At 50.0% G+C, this 6,616-nt stretch overlaps 1 pseudogene; it reads right to left on the bottom strand.

Annotated features, from left to right (window-relative positions):
• Positions 1-818: 818 nt before the first annotated feature.
• LOC139533630 (fibroblast growth factor receptor substrate 2-like) overlaps positions 819-6,616 on the bottom strand; it is an 18,465-nt pseudogene continuing 12,667 nt past the window's right edge.

Genomic DNA, 6,616 nt, shown 5'->3' with positions numbered 1-6,616 from the left:
GTGAAGAGTTATCTCCTGCACCTTATCCTGGTCCAGTGAAGAGTTCCCTCCTGCACCTTATCCTGGTCCAGTGAAGAGGTCTCTCCTGCACCTTATCCTGGTCCAGTGAAGAGGTCTCTCCTGCACCTTATCCTGGTCCAATGAAGAGTTATCTCCTGCACCTTATCCTGGTCCAATGAAGAGTTATCTCCTGCACCTTATCCTGGTCCAGTGAAGAGTTATCTCCTGCACCTTATCCTGGTCCAATGAAGAGGTCTCTCCTGCACCTTATCCTGGTCCAATGAAGAGGTCTCTCCTGCACCTTATCCTGGTCCAATGAAGAGTTATCTCCTGCACCTTATCCTGGTCCAGTGAAGAGTTATCTCCTGCACCTTATCCTGGTCCAATGAAGAGGTCTCTCCTGCACCTTATCCTGGTCCAATGAAGAGGTCTCTCCTGCACCTTATCCTGGTCCAATGAAGAGGTCTCTCCTGCACCTTATCCTGGTCCAGTGAAGAGGTCTCTCCTGCAGGGATTAGAGACGAGCTACAATGTCCTCCTTGTGTCCGGTAAGACCAGCCAGTCCTGCGGGGCTCTCCCTAAAGCATTTTGTTTCACACAATTCTTCCTCATTGCACTTTATTACTCAGAATTAAGTCTGTCCATATCAATGATTGCCACACACTTATTGCCGTCACTCGGTAGACAGTTGCACTGCATGTCCCTTCCATTACCACCAGGTGTCACTCTCCTTCATTCAGTACAGTGTGTGAGTGATAACCCCAAGCAATAAGCTATCAATGATAATTATGACACAAATAGAAGAACAAACCAGCAGAGACAACACAGTTCCATTTTTTAATGATCATTTTGCCATGCTACAAAACACAGGGGGTTGTTGGCAGTGATGGAATACGTATGAACATTGCTGCACACATCTAAATACACAGTATGGTTTTTCCTCTGGTCAACAAAATACTAACATTCTGGTAAACACATATTTCCAGAACAGAAAAATGCAAATATCAAAATTGTCCCGTCCCCCCAATGTAAAGTCCGTACAATATGAAGTCATTATGTTTTTAAACAGAAGACCCAATGGGCTCTGACTGGTTGAATCAACACAATGACGTTCAACCAACGTGGATTAGATGTTGAATTGACGTCTGTGCACAGTGAGTCATGAATCGTTTCATTCACTGCATAGTTCCTTATAGTGTCTGGTGTTCTGAGACCAAAACACAGGAAATAAGGAATGTTTACATCGTGAATGGAACCAACGGAACCCATTCTAGAACTCCGGGAAAATCAGCATATTCTAGAATTGAAAAAAGGAGTTTGGCAAATAATCAATTTTTTTCCCACTAACAGTTCACTTCTTTAATAAACAATATCTATTAAACTACTTTTTGTACAATTCCTATAGTTTATGAACTCTTTCAAAATGTAGGTAGAAAAAATATAATGCAAGTTAGAACCCAATAATAATGATTTGTACAATATGATACAATGAGAGAACAGGTAACAGAAGATACAACTATGGAACCCACTCTCCTCCTATGAAACATGGCTGACGGACAGCATCGTGTGGTAAACACTGTGCTAGTCTGTTTTCCTCGTTCACAACAACGTGTGGAAGGAAAATTCAAACTGAACTAAGACATTCAACCACCACCAGGGGGCCCCTGTACAAATGGACTATTGTTTGCAGGGTGGGAGTCAATTCCCTTTCAGTTCTGTCAATCCAGGAAGCAAAACTGAAATTCCAATTGACTTTCTGAATTGACTGAATATTAAAGTAAATTGGACCCCAACCCTGATGGAACCTGGAACATGATGATGTCACACAACAACACCAACGGAATGACTTGGGTTCTTTCAGTACAGCCAGCATGAACAAACACATTATTACAGCTTCCTTGTGGCCGACATCATTTGGCATTTATACATACACACACACCATCTGTCTGTACTTAGTAGTGGCTAAAGTGACTGTGGCGTACCAAGACGTTGACCCCCCGAGACATGGCCGAAGACTCCAGGCTTGGGGTCAATTCCATTCCGTCAATTCAGAAAGTAAACCAAAATTCCAATTCCATATTTTCCTCATTGAAAAGCATTGAAGAGAATTGGAATGTCAGTGTACTTCCTGAATTGACTTTGGATTGAAATGGAATTGAGCCCCAACCCTGGTGGGCCCACTAACGTTACACACCATAGGAGTCCACAGACATCAGGGCAACATGGACGTCAGCTTCAAACACCCACATGAGTGTTGACGTTAACACCGTTTCAGTTTATAATCAGCACTAGAAAGGATCCGTAAGAGAGATTGGTGAGGAGGTCCGTCATTCAAAGAGACCTCGCTGTTTGGCACATCACCAGCAAGCTAAACTTACACAGGCACTTGGAATTAAAAAGGGTAGCCTGGGGCTGTTTGTGCCGTCATGCCAACGCCCTGTCACTCATTGGTTGGCTTGACAATGACAGCAAAGGAGTAGACAAGAGCACAGACTGATCTGGGACCAGGCTAGAAGGTGTTTCACTCCTTCTTTAATTAGGTATCAAATGACCTCAGGAATAAAATAGTGTTATACTGGTGTGTACCGGGTCTACCATCGCTCCCCTCTCAGGTCAGCTTTCACTATAGCCTGGGTACCAGTCTGCTTGTGCCATCATGCCACTCCTTGTCATGACACAGACTGCACAAACAGATCTGGGACCAGGCTACTTTCAAGACACAGTGTAACTCCTTGTCATGACACAGACTGCACAAACAGATGTGGAACCAGGCTACTTTCAGGACACCGTGTAACTCCTTGTCATGACACAGACTGCACAAACAGATGTGGGACCAGGCTACTTTCAGGACACAGTGTAACTCCTTGTCATGACACAGACTGCACAAACAGGTCTGGGACCAGGCTACTTTCAGGACACAGTGTAACTCCTTGTCATGACACAGACTGCACAAACAGATCTGGGACCAGGCTACTTTCAGGACACAGTGTAACTCCTTGTCATGACACAGACTGCACAAACAGATGTGGGACCAGGCTACTTTCAGGACACAGTGTAACTCCTTGTGAAGTAATAAGACATTTTAAAATCATTTTTTTACATTTATTGCAACAAATCTACAGCCCTTCTGTCTTCAAATGTTGTTGTTTTTTTTCATTCAGTTTGGAGGTATAACAAAGTATGACAACATCAACAACAACATCAACAACGGTCAGGTCAAGGTGCAACTGAAGAAGACGACAGTGGGTGCATCCCAAATGGAACACTATTCCCTACGTAGTGCACTCATTTTGACCAGAACCCTATGGGCCCTGGGTCGTTATCCACTCATTTTGACCAGAACCCTCTGAGCCCTGGGTCGTTATGCACTCATTTTGACCAGAATCCTCTGGGCCCTGGGTCGTTATGCACTCATTTTGACCAGAACCCTCTGGGCCCTGGGTCGTTATGCACTCATTTTGACCAGAACCCTCTGGGCCCTGGGTCGTTATGCACTCATTTTGACCAGAACCCTCTGAGCCCTGGGTCGTTATGCCCTCATTTTGACCAGAACCCTCTGGGCCCTGGGTCGTTATGCACTCATTTTGACCAGAACCCTCTGGGCCCTGGGTCGTTATGCACTCATTTTGACCAGAACCCTCTGAGCCCTGGGTCGTTATGCACTCATTTTGACCAGAACCCTCTGGGCCCTGGGTCGTTATGCACTCATTTTGACCAGAACCCTCTGAGCCCTGGGTCGTTATGCACTCATTTTGACCAGAACCCTCTGAGTCCTGGGTCGTTATGCACTCATTTTGACCAGAACCCTCTGAGCCCTGGGTCGTTATGCACTCATTTTGACCAGAACCCTCTGGGCCCTGGGTCGTTATCCACTCATTTTGACCAGAACCCTCTGGGCCCTGGGTCGTTATGCACTCATTTTGACCAGAACCCTCTGGGCCCTGGGTTGTTATGCACTCATTTTGACCAGAACCCTCTGAGCCCTGGGTCGTTATGCACTCATTTTGACCAGAACCCTCTGGGCCCTGGGTCGTTATGCACTCATTTTGACCAGAACCCTCTGGGCCCTGGGTCGTTATGCACTCATTTTGACCAGAACCCTCTGGGCCCTGGGTCGTTATGCACTCATTTTGACCAGAACCCTCTGAGCCCTGGGTCGTTATGCACTCATTTTGACCAGAACTCTCTGGGCCCTGGGTCGTTATGCACTCATTTTGACCAGAACCCTCTGAGCCCTGGGTCGTTATGCACTCATTTTGACCAGAACCCTCTGGGCCCTGGGTCGTTATGCACTCATTTTGACCAGAACCCTCTGGGCCCTGGGTCGTTATCCACTCAGCATCTCGGAGTAGAAGGGCTGATCTAGGATCAGATCCCCCCCCCCCGTCCAGGTCATCAGATTCCTTCCTGTCTAAAAAGGTCAAACTGATCTTAGATTAGCACTCCTACTCTGAGACACTTTATGAATAGTCCTGGTCAAAAGTAGTGCACTATATAGGGAATAGGGCTCCATTTGAGATCCAGCCAGTGCTTGGTAGGCTAGGTATGGTAGGGGCGCGGTGAAGTTCACATAGGAAGGTCAGTACTGTTGTGTCTGGTTTTCCTGGAGGTACCGTCGTCACGGGGCAGTGCTTTCTGAAGACTGGACATGGCCGCCGTGCGCTCGATGTCGATCATGGCGTACAGTTCGGTCCGCCGCGTGGGGGTGGAGGGGGGAGGAGGAGACTGCCCAGGCCGACGCCACAGGGAGTGGTGGGGGTCTTGGGTGTCTGCGGCCCACTGGAGTCTGAACCCCTCTCCATCTCCAACTCAATGTAGTTCAGCTGCCTCAGGGGATCCAACCCACACGGTCCACCCGCCAGCCGCCCCGACCGGAAGTCAAAGTTAAAGACGGTGGGAGTCAAACAGAGGCCGCTAGAGTCCCGCCCCCGCGGAAGGATCCGCGCAGAGTCCAGCTTGGCGCTGAGCGAAACGTTTACATTCTCTGTGTTGACGTAGTTGTGCATGGGGTCCAGACCCAGACCGTGGTGATGATGGTGATGGTGGTGGTGGTTGTGGTAGCCGTTAAGGGAGGGCGTCTTTGGTCCATATCCGTGATACACCTCCTCTTCATCCTCCTCGTCTCCCTCGGAGAAGCGCCTGGCGGTCTCCCACACCGGCGGCAGCGCCGGGAGGTTCTCGTAGTTAAGGAGCGCCGTGCGCCGCTGGGCGGAGTTGTTGGCATTGTGGGATGAGTCAGGGAGGGGGGCGGCGGGGCGGTTACGCCGGGGGTTGGGGGCTGGAACAGGGGTGGAGACGTAAGCATGGGTGGTGTTGCCGTTGTGGTGCTCATAGGTGGAGATGGTGCTGGGTTTGGGCCCTGGGTGAGGTGGAGGGTTTGGGTTAGGAGCAAGAGGGGGAGGGTTTGGGTTAGGAGGAAGAGGGGGAGGGTTTGGGTTAGGAGGAAAAGGGGGAGGGTTTGGGTTAGGAGCAAGAGGGGGAGGGGGGCCGTCTTTGCGTTCATCACTGTCATAGCCCGTGTCACAGTCTCCTGCCTGGAGACCCAGGGTGGCGCCCACAACACAGCCCTTCCCATTCCCGTTCAGACCCCCAGAGGGAGCTGTCAAGCTGGGCTCCCCGTTAGACCCAGACACCCCAAGCGCCATCTCTCCATCCCCAGAACGTCTGGACCCAGCCTCCCTGTCCTCATCCCCAGAACGTCTGGACTCAGCCTCCCCGTCCTCGTCCCCAGGGTTCTGCTTCTGCCTCCTCTGAGCCGGGGTGGGACCCAGGATGAATTTAACCCCTTCTGGCTCCAGCAGCACCTGAGGCTCCGTATCCATGTCTGTCTCCGTGGGAGACGGAGGGGCGGTGGCTAGCGAGGAGGTCGTCTCCGGATTGGACAGCCGCAGTTCCAAGGCGGTGTGGCTGCTGGGGCGAGTGCGCCGGTCATCCTGTATACCAGGAGTGTTGACGTAGGTGTGGACCTGAGAGAGAGAGAGAGAGAGACGGAGAGAGACAGAGAGAGACAGAGAGAGAGAGAGAGAGAGAGAGACAGAGACAGAGACAGAGACAGAGACAGAGAGAGAGAGAGAGAGAGAGAGAGAGAGAGAGAAAGAGAGAGAGAGAGTGAGAGAGGGAGAGAGAGAGAGAGAGACAGAGAGAGAGAGAGAGAGAGAGAGAGAGAGAGAGAGAGAGAGAGAGAGAGAGAGAGAGACAGAGACAGAGACAGAGACAGAGAGAGAGACAGAGAGAGAGACAGAGAGAGAGACAGAGACAGAGACAGAGACAGAGACAGAGAGAGAGAAAGAGAGAGACAGAGACAGAGACAGAGACAGAGAGAGAGAGAGAGAGAGAGAGAGAGAGAGAGAGAGAGAGAGAGAGAGAGAGAGAGAGAGAGAGAGAGACAGAGAGAGAGAGAGAGACAGAGAGAGAGAGAGAGAGAGAGAGAGAGACAGAGAGAGAGAAAGAGAGAGAGAGAGAGAGAGAGAGAGAGAGAGAGAGAGAGAGAGAGAGAGAGAGAGAGAGAGAGAGAGAGAGAGACAGAGAGAGAGACAGAGAGAGAGAGAGACAGAGACAGAGACAGAGACAGAGACAGAGACAGAGACAGAGACAGAGAGAGAGAGAGAGAGAGAGA

Source organism: Salvelinus alpinus, chromosome 11, assembly GCF_045679555.1.
Source record: "Salvelinus alpinus chromosome 11, SLU_Salpinus.1, whole genome shotgun sequence".
Classification (NCBI taxonomy): Eukaryota; Metazoa; Chordata; class Actinopteri; order Salmoniformes; family Salmonidae; genus Salvelinus; species Salvelinus alpinus.
Note: the sequence above shows the minus strand (reverse complement) of the source record. Positions and strands in the feature narration are given on the sequence as shown.